The sequence below is a fragment of the Bos javanicus genome, chromosome 17, assembly GCF_032452875.1.
Source record: "Bos javanicus breed banteng chromosome 17, ARS-OSU_banteng_1.0, whole genome shotgun sequence".
NCBI lineage: Eukaryota > Metazoa > Chordata > Mammalia > Artiodactyla > Bovidae > Bos > Bos javanicus.
In genome coordinates, this window is record NC_083884.1 from 57,070,999 (window position 1) to 57,092,356 (window position 21,358).

The 21,358-nt window shown below is 44.1% G+C and overlaps 1 long non-coding RNA gene across 1 annotated transcript; it reads left to right on the forward strand.

Moving 5' to 3' along the window:
- The first annotated feature begins 6,423 nt into the window (after nt 1-6,423).
- On the forward strand, nt 6,424-12,657 carry LOC133228851 (uncharacterized). The gene is made up of 2 exons (XR_009730384.1): nt 6,424-7,514; nt 12,523-12,657. It is a non-coding gene; the product is annotated as an uncharacterized LOC133228851 (long non-coding RNA).
- Nucleotides 12,658-21,358: the final 8,701 nt, after the last annotated feature.

Here is a 21,358-nt window from a genome sequence, read left to right on the forward strand (position 1 = left end):
GTACAAAATGAAGCAGGGCAAAGGCTAACAGAATTTTGCCACGAGGATACACTGGTCACAGCAAACACCCTCTTTCAACAACACAAGATGACTCTACACATGGACATCACCAGATAGTTGGTCAATACCAAAATCAGATTGATTATATTCTTTGCAGCTAAAGATGAAGAAGCTCCATACAGTCAGCAAAAACAAGACCTGGAGCTGACCATGGCTAACATCATGAGCTCCTTACTGGAAAATTCAGGCTTAAATTGAAGAAAGTAGGGAAAACAACCACTAGACCATTCAGGTATGACCTAAATCAAATCCATTATGATTACAGAGTGGAGGTGATAAACAGATTCAAGGGAATAGATCTGGTAGACAAAGTGTCTGAAGAACTATGGAAAGAAGTTTGTAACACTGTTCAGGAGGTGGTGACCAAAACCACCCCAAAGAAACAGAAATGCAAGAAGGCAAAGTGATTGTCTGCCGAGGCTTTACAAATAGCTGAAAAAAGAAGAGAGGCAAAAAGAAAGGGAGAAAGGGAAAGATATACCCGAATGGATGGAGAGTTCCAGAGAAGAGCAAGGAGAGACAAGAAAGCCTTTGTAAGTGAACAATGCAAAGAAATAGAGGAAACAATATAACAGGAAAGACTAGACATCTCTTCTCTAAACAAGCCGCCCCGCGTGGATGGAAGAAAGGCTTTAGCCTCTGCTGGAGTGGTGGCTGCACGGTGCTGGAGCAGCAGCTGCGTGGTGCTGGAGCAACTTTGGCAATACCCCACATCCAAGGGCAAAGGAGAAGCCCCAGAAAGATGGTAGGAGGGGCGGAATCACCTTTAGAATCAAACCCCATACCTGCCAGAGACGCTCAGAGGGCTCAAACAAACCTCATGCACACCAGGACCCAGAGACCCCACAGAGACCAAGACAGAACTGTGTTTGAGTGTCTCCTGTGGAGGTATGGGTCAGCAGTGGACTGCCGCAGGGGCAGGGGCTCTGGGTGCATCAGACTTGGGTATGGCATAAGCCCTCTTGGAAGAGGTCGCCATTAACCCCACCATAGAGCTGCAAAAACAAGTCTATTTCACAGGACTGGGAAATAGACTCTTGGAGGGATCAAACAGAACCTTATGCACACCAGGACCCAGGAGAAAGGAGCAATGACCCCACAAGAGACTGACCCAGACTTGCCTGTGAGTGTCCAGGAGTCTCTGGCATAGGCGTGGGTTGGTGGTGGCCTGCTGCAGAGTTGGGGGCACTGAGTGTAGCAGTGCATTGTGGGAACATTTGAAGAAGGTTGGCATTATCTTCATTACTTCCACCATAGTTTGAAGTGAAGTTGCTCAGTCATGTCTGACTCTTTGCGACCCCATGGACTGTAGCCTACCACGCTTCTCAGTCCATGGGATTTTCCAGGCAAGAATACTGAGTGGGTTGCCATTTCCTTCTCCACGGGATCTTCCCAACCAGGGATCGAACCCGGGTCTCCTGCACTGTTGGCAGACGCTTTACCATCTGAGCCCCAGGGAAGCCTCCCACCATAGTTTGGCCCCAGGTAAATAACAGGGAGGGAACACAGCCCCACCCATCAACAGAAAATTGGGTGAAAGATTTACTGAGCATGGCCCCACCCATTAGAACAAGACCCAATTTCCCCCTCAGTCAGTCTCTCTTATCAGAAAGCTTCCATAAGCCGCTTACCCTTCTCCATCAGAGGGCAGACAAACTGAAACCCACAATCACAGAAAACTAACCAATCTGGTCACATGGGCCACAACCTTGTCTAACTCGATGAAACTATGAGCCATGCCATGTAGGGCCACCCAAGATGGACAGGTCATGGTGGAGAGTTCTGACAAATGTGGTCCACTGGAGAAGGGAATGGCAAACCACTTCAGTATTCTTGCCTTGAGAACCCCATGAACAGTATGAAAAGGCAAAAAGATAGGACACTGAAAGATACACTGCCCAGTAGGTGTCCAATATGCTACTGGAGGTCAGTGGAGAAATAACTTCAGAAAGAATGAAGAGTCAGAGCCAAAGCAAAAACATACCCAGTTGTGGATATGACTGATGATGGAAGTGAAGTCCGATGCCGTAAAGTGCAATATTGCATAGGAACCTGGAATGTTAGGTCCATGAACCAAGGCAAATTGAAAGTGGTCAAACAGGAGATGGCGAGAGTGAACATCGACACTTTAGGAATCGGTGAACTAAAATGGACTAGAATGGGTGAATTTAACTCAGATGACCATGATATATACTACTCTGGGCAAGAATCCCTTAGAAGAAATGAAGTAGCCATCATAGTCAACAAAAGAATCCAAAATGCAGTACTTGGATGCAACCTCAAAAATGACAGAATGATCTCTGTTTGTTTCCAAGGCAAACCATTCAATATCACAGTAATCCAAGTCTATGGCCTGGCCAGTAATGCTGAAGAAGCTGAAGTTGAACAGTTCTATGAAGACCTAAAAGACCTTCTAGAACTAACACCCAAAAAAGATGTCCTTTTCATTATAGGGGATTGGAATGCAAAAGTAGGAAGTCGAGATACCTAGAGTAACAGGCAAATTTGGCCTTGGAGTACAAAATGAAGCAGGGCAAAGGCTAATAGAGTTTTGCCAAGAGAACGCACTGGTCATAGCAAATGCCCTCTTCCAACAACACAAGAGAAGACTCTACACAAGGACATCACCAGATGGTCAATACTGAAATCAGATTGATTATATTCTTTGAGGCAAAGATGGAGAAGCTCTATACAGTCAACAAAAACAAGACAAGGAGCTGACTGAGGCTCAGATCATGAATTTATTGCCAAATTCAGACTTATATTGAAGAAAGTAGGGAAAACCACTAGACCATTCAGGTATGGCCTAAATTAAATCCCTTACAATTATACAGTGGAAGTGACAAAAAGATTCAAGGGGTTAGATCTTGATAGAGTGCCTGAAGAACTATGAACGGAGGTTTGTGACACTGTACAGGAGGCAGTGATCAAGACCATCCCCAAGAAAAAGAAATGAAAAAAGGCCAAATGGTTGTCTGAGGAGGCCTTACAAATACTGAGAAAAGAAGAGAGGCCAAAGGCAAAGGAGAAAAGGAAAGATATACCCATTTGAATGCAGAGTTCCAAATAATAGCAAAGAGAGATAAGAAAGCCTTTGTCAGTGCTCAATGAAAAGAAGTAGAGGAAAACAACAGAATGGGAAAGCCTAGAGATCTCTTCAAAAAATTAGAGATACCAAAGGAACATTTCATGCATAATGGGAAAGATAAAGGACAGAAATGGTATGGACTTAACAGAAGCAGAAGATATAAAGAAGAGGTGGCAAGAATACAGAGAAGAACTATACAAAAAGATGATCACTCACCTGGAGCCAGACATCCTGGAATGTGAAGTCAAGTTGGCCTTAGGAAGCATCACTAGGAACAAAGCTAGTGGAGGTGATGGAATTCCAGTTGAGCTCTTTCAAATCTTAACAGATGATGCTGTGAAAGTGCTGCACTCAATATGCCAGAAAATTTGGAAAACTCAGCAGTGGCCACAGGACTGGAAAAGGTCAGTTTTCATTCCAATCCCAAAGAAAGGCAATGCCAAAGAATGCTCAAACTTCTGCACAATTGCACTCATCTCACACACTAGTAAAGTAATGCTCAAAATTCTCCAAGCCAGGCTTCAACAGTATGTGAACCAAGAAATTCCAGATGTTCAAGCTGGATTTAGAAAAAGCAGAGGAACCAGAGATTAAATTGCCAACATCCGTTGGATCATCAAAAAAGTAAGAGAGCTCCAGAAAAGTATCTACTTCCACTTTATTGACTACGGCAAAGCCTTTGACTGTGTGGATCACAACAAACTGTGGAAAATTCTTCAAGAGATGGGAATACCAGACCACCTGATTTGCCTCTTGAGAAATCTATATGTAGGTCAGGAAGCAACAGTTAGAACTGGACATGGAACAACAGACTGGTTCCACTAGGGAAAGGAGTACGTCAAGGCTGTATATTGTCACCCTGCTTATTTAACTTACATGCAGAGCAGAGTACATCATGCAAAATGCTGGGCTGGATGAAGCACAAGCTGGAATCAAGATTGCCAGGAGAAATATCAATCACCTCAGATATGCAGATTATACCACCCTTATGGCAGAAAGTGAAGAAGAACTAAAGAGCCTCTTGAAACTGAAAGAGGAGAGTGATAAAGTTGGCTTAAAACTCAACATTCAGAAAACTAAGATCATGGCATCTGGTCCCATCACTTCATGGCAAATAGATGAGGAAACAGTGGAAACAGTGACAGACTTTATTTTGGGGGTTCCAAAATCACTGCAGATGGTGACTACAGCCATGAAATTAAAAGATGCTTGCTCCTTGGAAGAAAAGTTATGACCAACCTAGACAGTGTATTAAAAAGCAGAGACATTACTTTGCCAACAAAGGTCCATCTAGTTAAAGCTATGGTTTTCCCAGTAGTCATGTATGGATGTGAGAGTTGGACTATAAAGAAAGCTGAGCACTGAAGAACTGATGCTTTTGAACTGTGGTGTTGGAGAAGACTCTTCCTTGGACTGAAAGAAGATCCAACCATTCCATCCTAGAGGAAATCAGTCCTGAATATTCATTGGAAGGACTGATGCTGAAGCTGAAGCTCCAATACTTTGGCCACCTGATGTGAAGATCTGACTCATTTGAAAAGACCCTGATGCTGGGAAAGATTGAGGGCAGGAAGAGAAGGGGACAACAGAGGATGAAATGGTTGGATGGCATCACTGACTCAATGGACATGAGTTTGAGTAAATTCTGGGAGTTGGTGATGGACAGGGAGGCCTGGCATGCTGCAGTCCATGGGGTTGCAAAGAGTCAGACACGACTGAGGGACTGAACTGAACTGAACTGAGATCTCTTCAAGAAAACTGGAGATACCAAGGGATCATTAATGCAAAGATGGGCACAATAAAGGACAGAAATGACAAGGACCTAACAGAAGCAGAAGAGTTTAATAAGAGATGGCAAGAATACACAGAAGAACTATACAAAAAAGGTCTTAATGACCCAGGTAACCATGATGGTGTGGTCACTCACTTAGAGCCAGACATCTTGGAGTGTGAAGTCAAGTGGGCTTTAGGAAGCATTACTATGAACTAAGTTAGTTGAGTTGATGGCATTCTAGCTGAGTGATTTCAAATTCTAAAAGATGATGCTATTAAAGTGCTCCACTCAATATGCCAGCAAATTTGGAAAACTCAGCAGTGGCCACAGGACTGGAAAATGTCAGTTTTCATTCCAAAGAATGTTCAAACTACCATACAGTTGCCCTCATTTCACACGCTAGCAGGGTAATGCTCAAAATCCTTCAAGCTAGGAGTTAGTGGTATGTGAACTCAGAACTTTCAGATGTACAAGCTGGATTTAGAAAAGGGAGAGGAACCAGAAATCAAATTGCCAACATCCATTGAATCATAGAAAAAGCAAGGGAATTTCAAACATCTACTTCTGCTTCATAGACTATGCTAAAGCCTTTGACTGTGTGGATCACAACAAATTGTGGAAAATTCTTTAAGAGATGGGAATACCAGACCACCTTTCTTGTCTCCTGAGAAACCTGTATATAGGTCAAGGAGCAACAGTTAGAACCAGACATGGAACAATGGACTGGTTTCAAACTTGGAAAGGAGTACATCATGGCTGTATACTGTCACCTTGCTTATTAACTTACATACAGAGTACATCATGTGAAATGCCAGGCTAGATGACTCACAAGCTGGAATCAAGATTGCCAAGAGAAATATCAACAATCTCAGGTATGCAGATGATTCCTCTCTAATGGCAGAAGGTGAAGAGGAACTAAAGAGCCTCTGGATGAAGATGAAAGAGGAGAATGAAAAAGCTGGCTTAATCTCAGTATTCAAAAAACTAAGATCGTGGCATCTGATCCTATCACTTCATGGCAAATAGAAGGGGGGAAAAGTGAAAGCAGTGACAAGTTTTGTTTTCTTGGACTCCAAAAGCACTGTGGATGGTGACCGCAGCCATAAAATTAAGACGCTTGCCCCTTGGAAGAAAAGCTATGACAAACCTAGACAGTATGTTAAAAAGCAGAGACATCACTTGGCCAACAAAGGTCCATACAATCAAAGCTATGGTTTTTCCAGTAGTCATGTATGGATGTGAGAGTTGGACTATAAAGAAGACCGAGTGCCAAAGAACTGATGCTTTTGAACTGTGGTGCTGGATAAGACTCTTGAGTGTCTCTTGGACTGCAAGGAGATCAAACCAGTCAATCCTAAAGGAAATTAACCCTGACTGTTCATTGAAAGGACTGTTGATGAAGATGAAGCTCCAATACTTCATTTGGCTACCTAATGCAAAGAGCTGACTCACTGGAAAAGACCCTGATGCTGAGAAAGATTGATGGCAAAAGATGAGAAGATGAGATGGCTGGATGGCATCATCAACTCAATGGACATGAGTTTGAGCAAACTCTGGGAGATAGTGAAGGACAGGGAAGACTGGCATGCTGCAGTCCATGGGGTCACAAAGAGTTGGACAAGACTGAGGGACTGAATGACAGGAGGCCCTACAAGAAAAATCGATGATTGTATTTCCATTTTAATGTAAACATTTAGTGTCCAACCCTCCACTTCACCATCTCATTAGCATTTGAATGCAAACCCTCATTGCAGGTAATTATTTCAAAACCTTTTTAAATTTTCAGGCAGAGAAAGCAAATAGAGCAAACTAGAGGCCCTAGCTGACAGGTGATCAAATACTATAATCATGACAAGGGAGGGGGGCAGACTGTAGGAAATGGGAAAATATCAGCTTCAAATCCACCTCTGCCTCCAGGGAGCTACTCTGGTGTTTATTTGGATTTTCAGAGAATCTTTGAGCTTTTGTTTTGCAAATATAGCACCTCCAAAACATAACAATAAATAAAGTGGATTTTATGATGGTCAGTTTAGGCCCTAAATGGCCAAAATTTCCTTTTCTCCTGTTGAGGAGTCACCCCCTCTGAGAACACTAGAGGACTCCTTGGCTAAAACCCCCAGTCAGAAAGAAAAGTGCTATTTGAAGCCCAGTGCCCTGCCCGCCTGGTGACCTTGTGTCCCGCCTCCAAAGTCACAGAAAGCAGCCTGTACTCTTCCCGAAAAACGTTTAGCCAGTCTGCATATCCATCCACCCAGCACGCCAGGTGTGATTGAGGCAATTTAGGCTGAGTGCAAAGTGCTCCATTTCAGGCTGAAATCACGCCAAAGACTCCTTACAAAAGCTACATTCAGCATCTCCAATTCCACATTCCATCCCGCGCATTGTCTGCCATTATTACCCAGGATTCCAAAAGCACTTGGCCATGTTAAATAAGAGTCAGGAAGAAAAACCACAGCAAGGGACTGCTGGAGGAGGCAAAGCTGGAATAATGAAGAGGGTCTCAGCCAGAGATGTCAGCTGAGCTCTGAAAATAGATGCGGCTTAATGAGCAGGAAGGAGGTTGGGTTTCTCCAAAAAGGCAGATTCAACCAGGTAAGAACTAGATCGCCTCGGTTCATCACCTTTGGAGGGTTGTTTGGCAGGACTCATTAAAACTAAAAAATGCATGTGCTCTAGGATCCAGACATCTCTCTTCCTGGCAACTCTCCTAGAGGAAAATGCAGATAGATGCAACATGCACAAGGAGGGATACACGATTTTCAATAGAGTTGCTTGTAAGAGCCAAAAGGCAAGAAATGATCTAACATCCGTCTACAGGGGAACAGACACACTGTGGAATACTATGCAGCAGCAAAGGGATTATGCCCTAAGCGAGATAATAATGTCCACACATACCTGTCCAGAGCTCCCAGATGTTCCAGAAACTCTCCTAAGTGCCTCCCACACACTGAACCATATTACAGTCCTCCAGTAGGTTCTGTAGTTATGATTGCAGAGCAACTCCAGCACCAAGATGTGAAATGACCTGTTATGAATGAAAGTCCGTGTGTGCAAAGCACAGTGAGCCCAAATGACCCCAAAATGTCAGAGTTTGGAGCAGAAAAAGGTTTAGTGCAGGGCCACACAAGGAGAACGGGGGGCTCATGCCTTAACCAGTAACTACGGGAAAGCTTTCATCTAAGCCCTTTTATAGGAAGGGTGAGAGGGGGGTGTGGTTAGTTGTTGCAAGCTTCTTGATGTCAGATGCTTTGTTCTGTAGTCAGATCACCTCAGATAACAATGTTCTATAAACCTCCACCAAAACAAACGTTACTCTGTTCTGACAAGAGCAAGTACAGTCCCAAGGCTCTGAGGTCCAGGTGCCCGCTAAGAGGAGGGGTCCCTGCACAGGGTAGATTACCCTGCCCAGGTCTTCCCATCAGCGTCCAGCTCCAGATGAGGAGGCAGGTTTCAGGGGACAATATTATCAGAGCCAGGTCTCCAGACCCTGCTCAGCCACCATCACCGGGAGACCCTGCAGCAGGCCCTCAGGCTCCTCAAGACGCCCAAATACGGGCTCGGCGGCTCGGACTTAGAGACCTTGGAGACCTCGGAGACCTCTACTGCCACTAGGTCGTGGAAGTGGGGATGAGGGAGAGGTTCACGGCTGCTTTGAAGCTTGGGCCTGGCCAGTGGGCAGTTGCAGCAAGGGTTCTAGAACTCTGTGGAACGCAGCTGTTGGTCTGTTCCTGGGCCCTCAGCTCACCTGCTGTCTGAGGCCAGAAATCCTGGGGGAGAGACAGCCCCAATCCGCCTCTCACCACGTTCTGTGCCGTGAGGATCACTGCCAGGTTGGGAGCTTGACCACTAAGAGTAACTAACGGCTAACAGTCGAGCATTGAGGGCTTCACGCTAAGGGTCCAGCCAACGGTTTAGGTTGCAGCAACGGTCACTGGCTAACGGCTGCGTGCTGGTCCCGCCCCCTACTGGCCCCGCCCCTATTTTTACACTCCCGACGATCTGAAAAGAAAAAGTGAGGTCGCTCAGTCGTGTCCAACTCTTTGCGACCCCATGGGCTGTGGCCTACCAGGTTCCTCCGTCCATGGATTTTCCAGGCAAGAATACTGGAGTGGGTTGCCATTTCCTTCTCCAAAGGTAAGTAGTGGCTAACAGTCGAGTGCTGAGGGCTTCACACTAAGGGTACAGCTAACGGTTTTTGTTGCCATAACTGTTGCTCGCTGATGGCTGCGTGCTGGCCCCGCCCCTACTAGCCCCTCCCCTTGTCGGCCCCGCCCCTATTTTTCCACCCGGGAGGATCTGCTGCTGCTGCTGCTGCTAAGTCGCTTCAGTCGTATCCGACTCTGTGCGACCCCATAGACGGCAGCCCACCAGGCTCCCCCGTCCCTGAGATTCTCCAGGCAAGAACACTGGAGTGGGCTGCCATTTCCTTCTCCAATGTATGAAAGTGAAAGGGAAGTCGCTCAGTCGTGTCCAACTCTTCACGACCCCATGGACTGCAGCCCACCAGGCTCCTACGTCCGTGGGATTTTCCAGGCAAGAGTACTGGAGTCGGGTGCCATTGCCTTTTCCACTGGAGGATCTGAACCGAGCTTAAATGAGAGAGAAAGGCAGCAGAGTTTAGCTTGAACCAATGATAGCTGACTTCTCTGCATACTGTGACCCCATTCTAGAGACCAGAGACCATACTCAAGCTTAATCTTCTGGGCCTATTTGGAAGTATGGCTAATTAATGGCTGTAAAAGCAGTTTGGACTTTGCAAGCCTTTTATAATATGCCTCATTTAGACATAATGGCCTCAAGATTACCTCTGGCATCTTCAAGAAAATTAAAAATCCAGTAGGCAGTGGAATTGTCTCAACGTGATTTTCCTATTAGTTTTATTTTTATTATGATTACAAATAGCAGCATTACTAATGGTACCTTGGGCCAGGAAACCTTTCCCGGGAAGGTTTTGCCGTTTTCCCATGTCTATAGCCTTATTTATTGGTCTTTTAGCCAGCACTGTGCTGGCTCCGTCCTCACGTTATTTAACATTCACCAAATGGAGGAGAGTTGGAGGGCTCCTGAACACGTCAACCACTACATAAGGAAACACCGTTTGTTACCCTCCAGCTTGACAATACAGGTCCTAATGGATATTTGTCTAATCCTTGGCTCCAGATAAGCAGGTGTCTGGCATGTGTGGGCTGGACAAGATGTGGTGTTCTGGAAGTCTAGGACAGCATGTGGTGCAGAAAGATGGCAGCATACAAACTGAGTAGAGGAGGCATGACTAATAATAAAAACAAAATATCTCTATCCACCCATTATTTGCAAATAATCATAGTACCACAACCAACTGAACAGAAAAAAAAAATTGCAGTAACACCCAGAAGTTCCTAGGGTCTAGTGATTAAGAATCCAATGAAGGGGACATGGGTTCAATCCCTGGTTCAGGAAGATCCCACATGCCACAGAGGAACTAAGCTTGTGCATGACAACTACTGAGCCCATGTGCGTAGAGCTTGCGCTTTGCAACAAGAGAAACCATGGCAATGAGACGCCTGTGCACCACAACGAAGAGCTGCGCCTGTTCACGGCAGCTAGAGAAAGCCCACGAGCAGCAATGAAGGCCTAGCACAGCCAAAATTAAAATAAATACATTTCAAAAAAAAAAAAAGTTTCTGGCATCTCCGATGAAGATGAAAGGATCATGATCAGGGATGATACGGCCAGAAATGAAACCCAATCTCTACCTTATCAGCACAGACAACTGCTACCATTACTCATTACAGACACTTCAGTTAATATTAGTCACTCTGAGTTTAAAACACCACCCCCTGCCAATGCTGCTCCTAAAAAGTTGGGTGGGTCTGCCACCATGATCATTCAAACATGGAGTCCACTCATATCTGTGTACCAGCATTGCTCATCTTCAAACTGAAGTTTTGCATAGGTGAATCAAATTGATGGGACTAAGTCAGAGGCAGGCCAAGGGCAGTTAAGAGTGATCCACCCACAAAGAATAAGAGTGTGCATGGTTAAAAGAGAATTTAAAAGCAATATAAGACTAACTACAATCACCCAACTTTATATGTTTACCATGAGTCAGTAATTCTAAACAATGTCAGAGATAATACATCTCTAGGTGGGGCATCCTTCCTCCTTACAGGCCACGAGATTAGTTTATATTTTTGTGCCTCTGGTACCAAAGAGGGATGCATCTGTCAATGGGGATAACAATAGAACCTATCTCATAGAGTTGTGAAAAAAATGAATCTATTATAAAAACATCATCTCTCATCAAATTGATCTAGAGACAGTAATCCTAATAATTCCAGCAAGTTTTTGTTTTGGTGGAAATTTACAAGGCAATTCTAAAATATATGTGGAAAATCAAAGAGCCAAAATTATCACAAGGAAGAAAAAGTCAGATGATTTTCACTACTGGAGATCAGGAGTTATTATAAAGCCAGAGAAAATAAGCGAGCGTGCTTTGATACAAGAAAGATAAATAGACCAGTGAAACAGCACTGAGAGCTAAGAAACAAATCCACACATGTAAGGACACCTAATTTATAAAAGAGATGCCATAGGAGAGCAATGCAGAAACTATGGCTTTTTCAATAAATGGTGCTGGGTCAATTGGCCATACATATGGAAAAATCTGAATCTTGATCTCTAATTCATACTATACATAAAAATCAATTCCAGGTGGATAGTAAATCTGAATGTGAAAGGGGAAAAAAGATAGTTTCTAAAAGACAATACAGGAGCATGTCTTGAACTTGAAATACACAAAGATGTCCTAAACAAGACAAAGGAACCAGGAAGGGTGAATCCCCATCATACAGTTGATTCAGAATAAGAAGGAATCCACAAATCAAATTCCTTACAATTCCCATTGCTTAGCTTAAAGTTTCACTGCCTTCAGTTCAGCTCAGTTCAGTCGCTCAGTCATGTCCGACTCTTTGCAACCCCATGAATCGCAGCACGCCAGGCCTCCCTGTCCATCACCAACTCCCGGAGTCCACTCAAACTCACGTCCATTGAGTCGGTGATGCCATCCAGCCATCTCATCCTCTGTCGTCCCCTTCTCCTCCTGCCCCCAATCCCACCCAGCATCAGGGTCTTTTCCAATGAGTCAACTCTTCATATGAGGTGGCCAAAGTACTGGAGTTTCAGCTTCAGCATCAGTCCTTCCAAAGAACACCCAGGACTGATCTCCTTTAGAATGGACTGGTTGGATCTCCTTGCAGGCCAAGGGACTCTCAAGAGTCTTCTCCAACACCACAGTTCAAAAGCATCAATTCTTCGGCGCTTAGCTTTCTTCACAGTCCAACTCTCACATCCATACATGACCACTGGAAAAACCATAGCCTTGATTAGACGGACCTTTGTTGGCAAAGTAATGTCTGAACCTTTCAAAATCTTAGAATGTTCAGGCTGGAGCATCGCGAAGGAGGAAGGAACTCCGCATGTGCTTTTCTCAGGAAACTTCTCTGTCTAGGCTGCTTTTACAGAGGCAGTGACTCTGATGTCATGTACAGTGATTGTTTACTATGTGCCAGGCACCGTGTAAAGCACTTTGCAATCATTTTCTTATTTATCTGTATTTCAGCCAGTGGTTGATGCCTGCCAGTTGGTGACCATGGAAACCACAATACCAGAAAATCTATCTTCCAATCTGTTTCCACTACCTCATCCTTTAACAACCGAAGTTTCTAACTTATAAAATTAAGACTCCAAGAATCAATCATGAAATTGAAGTTTAAATGAGTGCTTCTTGTTTGTTTTGTTCAATTTACAGTAAACCCGAATATCAAGTTGATGATTTAAACTTTTAAAACTACATTCCCATGCATTTCTTTATAGACTGTCTATGAGATAGCTACAGCAGGCATTGTCATTTCCACTTTCCAAATGGGTAAACTGAGGCACACAAAAAACACCCATGATATCTGAAACCAGGACTTCCCTGGTGGTCCAGTGGTTAAGCATCTGCCTGCCAATTCAAGGGACATGAGTTCAATCCCTGGCCTGGGAGGATCCACATGCCTTGGGCCACCTAAGCCCATGTGCTACAACTGCTGAGCCAGCACACTCTAGAGCCCATGTGCTACAAGAGAAGCCCTCATGCCACAACTGGAGAGTAGCCCCTGCTTGACACAGTGGAGAAAAGCCCTGCACAGCAAAGAAGACTCAGCATGGCCAAAAAGAAATTAATTAAATTTAAAAAATTTTAAAGATCTAGAACCAGTGCTAAATATTTCAAGTCATATCCAACGGTAATGGAAGAGTTGGCTAGTCAGTTTGGCAGAGGCATGCACAAGTCAAGAATGGGATTGTTATTTGTAATTGTCTCCTCATAGGTGAGTAACTACAGAGGGTGAGGCAGTAACATACTTGGTCTTCATTTAGCCTCATTCAGAACCCCCTCACCTTGTTCATAAACTGGTTCTCATGCCTCCAGCTTTCCCTGATTCCACACACCTCACAGCAACACTTTCAGATTTATCTTTCTACAACAGGGTTCTGATATGTTATTTCCATGCCCCCAAACCATCAACAGTTCCTCCTTACTTTGTTAAAATATAAGATTTGTAATCAAACACCAATCAGAAAAAAAAAACCTTGTGTTCACTGAGTGGTTTTGGTCTACTGACTTAACTTCTCTGAGTCTCAATTTTTTTGTCTGTAAAATGGGGTAAGACTAGGGTTGATGTGAGGGTAAAATGGACATTTTAAGTAGAATGGCTGACTGCACTGATGTGCTGGTTTTAAAAGATAGAATGAAACACTTGATTCAGTTAATGAGAAAAAAAACCTTTCTTTTTTCTTTTTACTATTTATACCTTGCTGTGCACCATGTTCTGTGCTCACACTTTTCATGCAGGCCATTATCAAATCTTCACAACTACCCCTGAGGTAGGAATTACTATTTTTGCATTTTATATACACAAGGAAACTGAAACTCAGAGATGTCACCCAGCTGGTAAATGGTAGAGTTTAGTTTTAAATTCAGATCTCACTGAGTTCAAAACTTATACCCGTCACCTACATCAAAGTCACCTAGGGGCAGGGCTCACAAAAATTCAGATCTCTGTGCCCCAGTCCAGAATGCTAGACTACCAACAGAATCCATTCTTCCCTTTTTTAGTGGCTAAGAATATGGCTGCATAGCTAGAAGACTATTTCCTCATGATTTTTGCAATTAGATGCAGTCATGTAACAAGTTTGCACCAATGGAATGTAAGCAGAAGTCACGGATACCAGTTTCAAGCCAAGATGAGTAAGATATAGATGCAGCTTCTTCTTCCATTGACTGGAAGCTGGACATGGCAGGAACTCAGTCCTGGCAGAATAGATGACGACAAGTTTATAGAAGGCAGAAGAGCATCATGATGGAAGGATCTCGGACCCCTCTGGCCTATGGGGTTCGGTTATCAACAGCTGTACAGCAAACCACCCTAAACTGGCACAGTGTTACTTCCAGAACATTCTGTTGGTCACAGAGCAGTCATAGGGCCTGCCCAGATTCAAAAGGAGGGCACATCAACCTCATGTCTCCATGAGAACAGGATCAAATAATTTGTGTCCGTCCTTAATCTGCCACATCCCTTGAAGTTATACACCAATAAGCCACATTCACCTTGAATTGCAATATGTGTGTGAGAGAAATATATTCTTTGTTCCCTAAGCCATGTTGTTTTTTGGCCTCTAAAGAACTTAGCTTTCTGCCATAACAGATACTCTTAGTGAATTAAAACAAGGGGTGGGGGCAAAGAATCTGCATTCTGAGAAGCAACCTGACAGCTTAATGCACATTTGAATTTAAGATCCATTCGCTAAGCCAGCTGACTACTCCATCCCGTGCCTGACCTCTCAGTAACTCTGAGATAGTTAAGCTCTTTTATCCGATTGTTCAAGGGGTTCACATCTTAGAACAGACAGCATCTCCACAAAATTGTTCTAAAGATCCATGACCTTGCTAAATCCCACTTGGAGATACTCAGAGGGGACTTGGAGTTCATCCAGTGAAATTCTCACTGGTCCAGGAGCTCTTAATACTCTAGGCCACAGGATCAAAGCTATGGTTTTTCTAGTAGTCATGTTTGGAGGTGAGAGTTGGCCCATAAAGTCTGAGCATTGACGAATTGATGCTATCGAATTGTGGTGCCGGATAAGACTCTTGAGTGTCCCTTAGACCGCAAAATCAAACCCGTCAATACTAAAGGAAATCGACCCTGAATATTCATTGGAAGGACTGATGCTGAAGCCGAAGCTCTGGTAGTTTAGCCACCTAATGTGAAGAGCAAACTCACTGGAAAAGACCCTGATGCTGGGAAAGATTGAGAACATGAGGAAAAAGGGGTGACAGAGGATGAGATGGTTGGATCACATCACCGACTCAATGGACATGAGTTTGAACAAACTCCAGGATATAGTGAAGGAAAGGAAAACCTGGCATGCTGCAGTCCATGCGGTTGCAAAGAATCTGACACAACTTAGCAACTGAACAACAAAAACAGGATGCTCACTTCAGTGGCAAAAATACAGAATTCCAGGTAAAAGAAAGCATTTCTAAAATGCAACTTCTAAAGGCAATCAATGGAGAAGGCAATGGCACCCCACTCCAGTACTCTTGCCTAGAAAATCCCATGGATGGAGGAGCCTGGTGGGCTGCAGTCCATGGGGTCGCTAAGAGTTGGACACAACTGAGCGACTTTACTTTCACTTTTCACTTTCATGCACTAGAGAAGGAAATGGCAACCCACTCCAGTGTTCTTGCCTGGAGAATCCCAGGGACGGGGAGCCTGGTGGGCTGCCGTCCATGGGGTCACACAGAGTCGGACATGACTGAAGCGACTTAGCAGTAGCAGCAGCAGGAAAGGCAATCAAATAAAAGAATTGAACTATTTTAGAGGCATCAGGAAGTCAGAAACTAGGGGTGTAGCTGTGTTACTTAGCTGAGTGGATACTGAATACAACAGACATGATATCAACTAACAGTGAATGACTTTGTGGGTTTCACACATGTTACATAATGGGGGAGCCGGACTCCTATAGCAGTATATTGAAACTCTCTAAGCAAGAAAGTTGCAGGAAAGAGGACTTCCCTGGCAGTCAGTGGTTGAGACTCCAAGCTTCCACTGCAGGGGGTGCAGGTGTGATCCCTGGTTGGGGAACTAAGATCACACATGCTCCACAGTGTGGCCAAAAAAAGAAAGAAAGAAAAGAAAATTTCATGAAAACAGTAATATTTAAAGCAATTCATAAAGACATATGACTAAAAAAAAAAAGAAAAAAAAAGACAGTTTTTAGACAAACATCTAGCACCTGGAGGGTCTCATAGAATCAGGTCTCTATAAAGGCCTTATCCTCTTCTTAGCTCACTTCTACTTCTGTGTAAATATTAAGCCTCCTTGTGGTTAATACTGGGTCCCTGTAGACTTAAGCTGGTATTCTTCCTCAACAGAGATGATAATACCAGCCCCAGGAGGTTGTTGCAAAGATTAAATAAGGCAATAGAGATATTCATGCAATGAAAATTCATACAAAGAAGATCCATAGAACATGCAGTACAATGTTCAGAACAATGTGGCTGCACAGTAAATTTAAGCCTCTCTTATTTCCTTTCCATTTTTAGGAAATAAATTCTAAATCAGGAATGGCAGCTGTTATAGACTGAATATTTATATTATCCCCAAATTCTTATGTTGAAATTCCTACCCCCAAGGTGATGGTATTGAAAGGTGAGATTTTAGGGGATGTGATTAGGTTATATACTGGAGAAGGAAATGGCAACCCACTGCAGTATTTTTGTTTGGATAATTCCATGGACAGAGGAACCTGGCAGGCTACAGTCCATGGGGTCACAAAGATTAGCTTATAATGGTGGGAGTCCTCATGAATGGGATCAATGCCCTTACAAAAGAGACCCCAGAGAGCTCCCTCACCTCTTCCACCATGTGAAGACATAGTGAGAAGTCAGCTGTCTATAAACCAAGAAGTGGGTCTCACTAACACCAAATTTGTCAGTGCCTTGATCTTGGATTTTCCACCCTCTAGAACAGTGAGGAATAGATGTTTGTTGCTCAAACCTCCCAGTCTGCAGTATTTTTATTACACCAGCCCCAAAGGACAAGGGCAGCAGCACAGAGATATTTGATTTGTTGCACATAATGACCTTTTCTTAAAAAAAATATAAATTAGGTTCCAACATAAAAATTAGAAGGGCTCACATGAAAATCCAGATTTATGGTTTCTTCTAAAAGACAGAAGCTCTAGAAACACAGTTCAATCTGATCCCTACAAGGCATGAGTTTGAAAGCCTAGGACCTAATAATGTTCTCTCCTGTCAACTTTTGTCCCCTCAGTCTACTTTCCTGGACTCTGTCTTCTCAGTCTGGGGCAGGGAAAGAATGTTAAAAGCTCTGACACTGGGCTTCCTTGTTGGCTCAGTGGTAAAGAATCTGTCTGCCGATGCAGGATCCATACATCACATGCTAGGGAGCAACTAAGCCCATGCACCACAACTACTGAGCCTGTTTGTACTCTAGAGCCCGGGAGTCACAACTACTGAGCCCAAATGCCCAGACTACTGAGGCCCGTGCTCCCTAGAGCCCATGCTCCTCAACAAGAGAAGTCACTACAATGAGATGCCTGTGCATGCAACTAGAGAGTGGCCTCCGCTTGCTATGACTAGAGAAAGCCCGTGCAGCAACAAAAACCCAGCATGGCCAGAAAGAAAGAAAGAAAGCTCTGACATCACCATGAATTTGAAGTGGAGAAATTTACCTTTGATTCCTGGCCAGATGCTGGGTGCAAGCAATGAGAAAAGACATGCTAATAGTACTGTTTGCTTTCAGAATCATCATGATTTATTCATCATGGATTTGCTAAAGCCCCACTATACTCAGGGCACTATGCTCTACCCAATGGAATATACAAAATTGGCAAGAAAGAGACCTCATCTAGCCAACCCCTGTTCATTGCTTAAGTTTCACTGTTAATGTACTTTACTCCAGAAAGCCCTCCCTAATTCCTCCAGCCAGGTTAGACTTTAGGTCTACTCTCCCAAACTCCTCCTTTGTCACATTCCATGAACTCGGTCAATGTCTTTCTCGAGCTCCCTCCTCTGAGTTCATTATGATGTCCTGGTAATTGCTGCATCCCTAGTTCCTCACACAGTGCCTCATAGCCATTGGGCCCTTAACAACACACTAAAAAAAGAAATGAATAGTTACATGAATGAATGAATGGCAGAAGACTGGATGTTTATGCAAATAATTGTAGAAGTGAGAAGTGGGGCAAATGTATTCATTGGGCAATTGCTCATTTGTTAAATATTTTAAATATCACCCCTGAATACATAAAAGTTAAGTATCCAGTGTATTATTAGTTATAATGAATTAACAGCTATAATGATTACAAGTCGGAGAAGGCAATGGCACCCCACTCCAGTACTCCTGCCTGGAAAATCCCATGGATGGAAGCGCCTAGAAGGCTGCAGTCCATGGGGTCGCTGAGGGTCAGACATGACTGAGCGACTTCACTTTCACTTTTCACCTTCATGCATTGGAAAAGGAAATGGCAACCCACTCCAGTGTTCTTGCCTGGAGAATCCCAGGGATGGGGGAGCCTGGTGGGCTGCCGTCTATGGGGTCACACAGAGTCAGACACGACTGAAGTGACTTAGCAGCAGTAGCAGCAATGATTACAAGCAGGTAAAGTATTTTCCACTGAAAAGGGTTAGTTCTCTCTCCGCAAGGAATTTTGGTATTAAGTTCCTTATATAAATTAAGCTCCTAGAACATAGTAGGTGCTCAATCCATGACACAAATTTATTGTGAGTGCTGTGATTTTACAATATTAAATCTATTATCTTCACTGCTATATTCTCAGCACAAAATACAATACACAGTGATGTTTGATAAATATTAGGTAAATCAATTATATATACACACACAGGTAAATCAATTACATAATTAATGAATTAACAACACTAGCTCCCCCCAAAAAAGAAGCTAGTCTGATCATCCTAAGGGCTTTTTGGACCTGCTGTAAAGCCCCAACCTCACTCCAGGACACTTTGGGTCAGTGATGGGAAAGTCAATGTCAGTCTGAGGGGAAGGGGGGACAGTCTCCAGGATCCCATGGGCCACACTTCTTATCTGGTCTTCTTGAGGGTTATGCCCAAGGCAACCCTGCTCCAAAGGGCACCTTATCTCTGGCAGCAGAGGAGGCTGAGGGCCCCGGATAAGTCCTGCAGGAGAGTGGGACAGGCCCAGAAGGGGCTTCCTATTAGAGCTGAACATTCTGAGGTCTGCAGGGGTCTGGGGTCTGACCAGGAGTATTTCAGGCTTCTCCACAGGAGAGTCTTTTTGTGTTTCACAGAAAAGCTGCTATAGCTGAGTGGCTAGAAGGGAGGGTGAGGGGGTAGAGGGGGTTTACCAGAGAGAAGAAAAGGATTGGAGATAGAGAATAATGAAGTCTCTGTCTGTCTGCTCTCTCTCTCTCTCTTTCTTGTGTGCACAGACTCAGATGAACAGAGAGCTGCGCAGTGGGCAGGACGAGAGAAATGGTAGACCAAGAGTCAGAGTGAGAGCTAAACAGAAAAAAATCAGAGACAGAGACACACCCAGCCACAGACCAGGGAAAGGGAGAGACAGAAGAGAGGCAGAGACTCAGAGACATTCCCCCAGAGAAATGACACAGAAAACAGAGAGACTGAGTTGAGACGGGGGTTGTCAGGGAGACACAAAAAGACTAGAGAAGGACAAACACAGAAAGACAGAGACAGAAACACAGGGAATTGATGCAAACTAAATCACAGAGATGTAAAATGAGAGTTCTACACAGTGACAGAAAGAAGGAGCAGACAGAGGAGATGTTCAGGTCAATTCCTGGGCCAGCTTTATCTGGAATATAAACCGCTCACCAGGGATCCTGATACCAGAGTCCCGGGGAGGGCCCAGAAGACACAAGTTTCCAAGGCTCCCCAAGTGACTCTCCTGTACAGCTTGGACTGAGAACCACTGCTTAAAGCAAGGTTTCTGGTAGGAGAGGAACCTGTACCAGAATCACATGAATGTTTATTTAAAATCCTCAGGCCCTTCCTGGGCTATGAATCAGACCAGTGAGTGTGGGGCCCAGGCAGCTGTTTTCACATGTTCTTCTGGGAATTCTAAGGCACACTTCAATTTGAGAACCTTGTCCTAGGCTGGTGGCTTTGGGGGAGCCACACACAGACACGCACACACACTCCTCAGAGATGTGTGGTGATGGTGTCCCCAGCTGCTGGGAATGGCCTTCCCTGGTTCAACCTGTCCTCATTTGTGGAAGCACAAGACTCAAGTTCAGAAAATCAAAAGCCTTGCTTTCTACACACTGAATGGCCCTAGACATGTCATTTAACCTCCCCAAGCCTCTTATTACTTATCAATGCAGTGACGTTAATAACCTCAGCTCTGCCTACTTCACAGGCACTTGCAGTGATCACATGAGGCAGAGAATATACAAGCCCTAGAATGCCATCACTAGTATTATCAACAGCATCATTATTATTAATAGTATGCTGCCTTTTTCCAACACCAATAACCAATTCTCTGACTCTCTGACACCACCAGAGTTAGTATGGACTCCACCCGTAAAGGGCTCGGTCCCATAAGATTGCCTCTACCTCAGACATCAGCCACAAATGGGATGCCCAGGTACCCACACTTCTGTCCAGCCAACTACAAACTCTAGGGTTCCCAAGATACCATCCTCAGGTTTGAGTTTGTTAGAATAAGCCACAAATTCAGGCAAGTGCAATGCTTGCTATTACAGTTCACAATAAAGGCTGCAGATGAACAGCCAGGTGAAGAGGTAAAGAGGGCAAGGTCCAGAAGGAACACAGGAGCTTCTGTGCCTGTGGAGTTAGGGAGCCCTCCTGACAGGTGGGTGTGTTTCCCCTTTTCAAAGGACACAAGTCATATTGGATTAGGGCCCACCTATAGATCTCATTTTAACTTGATAACCTCTATTAAAGACCCTATCTCCAAATAAAGTCACATTCTGAAATACTTTGGTTTTCTGATGACCAGACCCCATCCTGAAACTATCTAGGGGTCCCACCCTGAGTTACCTCATGATCAGCATCTAGAAAGGGACAGAAAGTTATGAATAACAAAAGGTACTGCTGTCACTCAGTACCTTGAGAAAGTCCAAGTACTCTTGAGTGTCTCTTGGACTGCAAGGAGATCCAACCAGTCAGTCCTAAAGGAAATTAGTCCTGAATATTCATTGAAAGGACTGATGATGAAGCTGAAACTCTAATACTTTGGCCACCTGATGCAAAAAGCTGACTCACTGGAAAAGACCCTGATGCTGGGAAAGATTGAAGGTGGGAGGAGAAGGGGACGACAGAGGATGAGATGGTTGGATAGCATCATGAACTCAGTGAACATGAG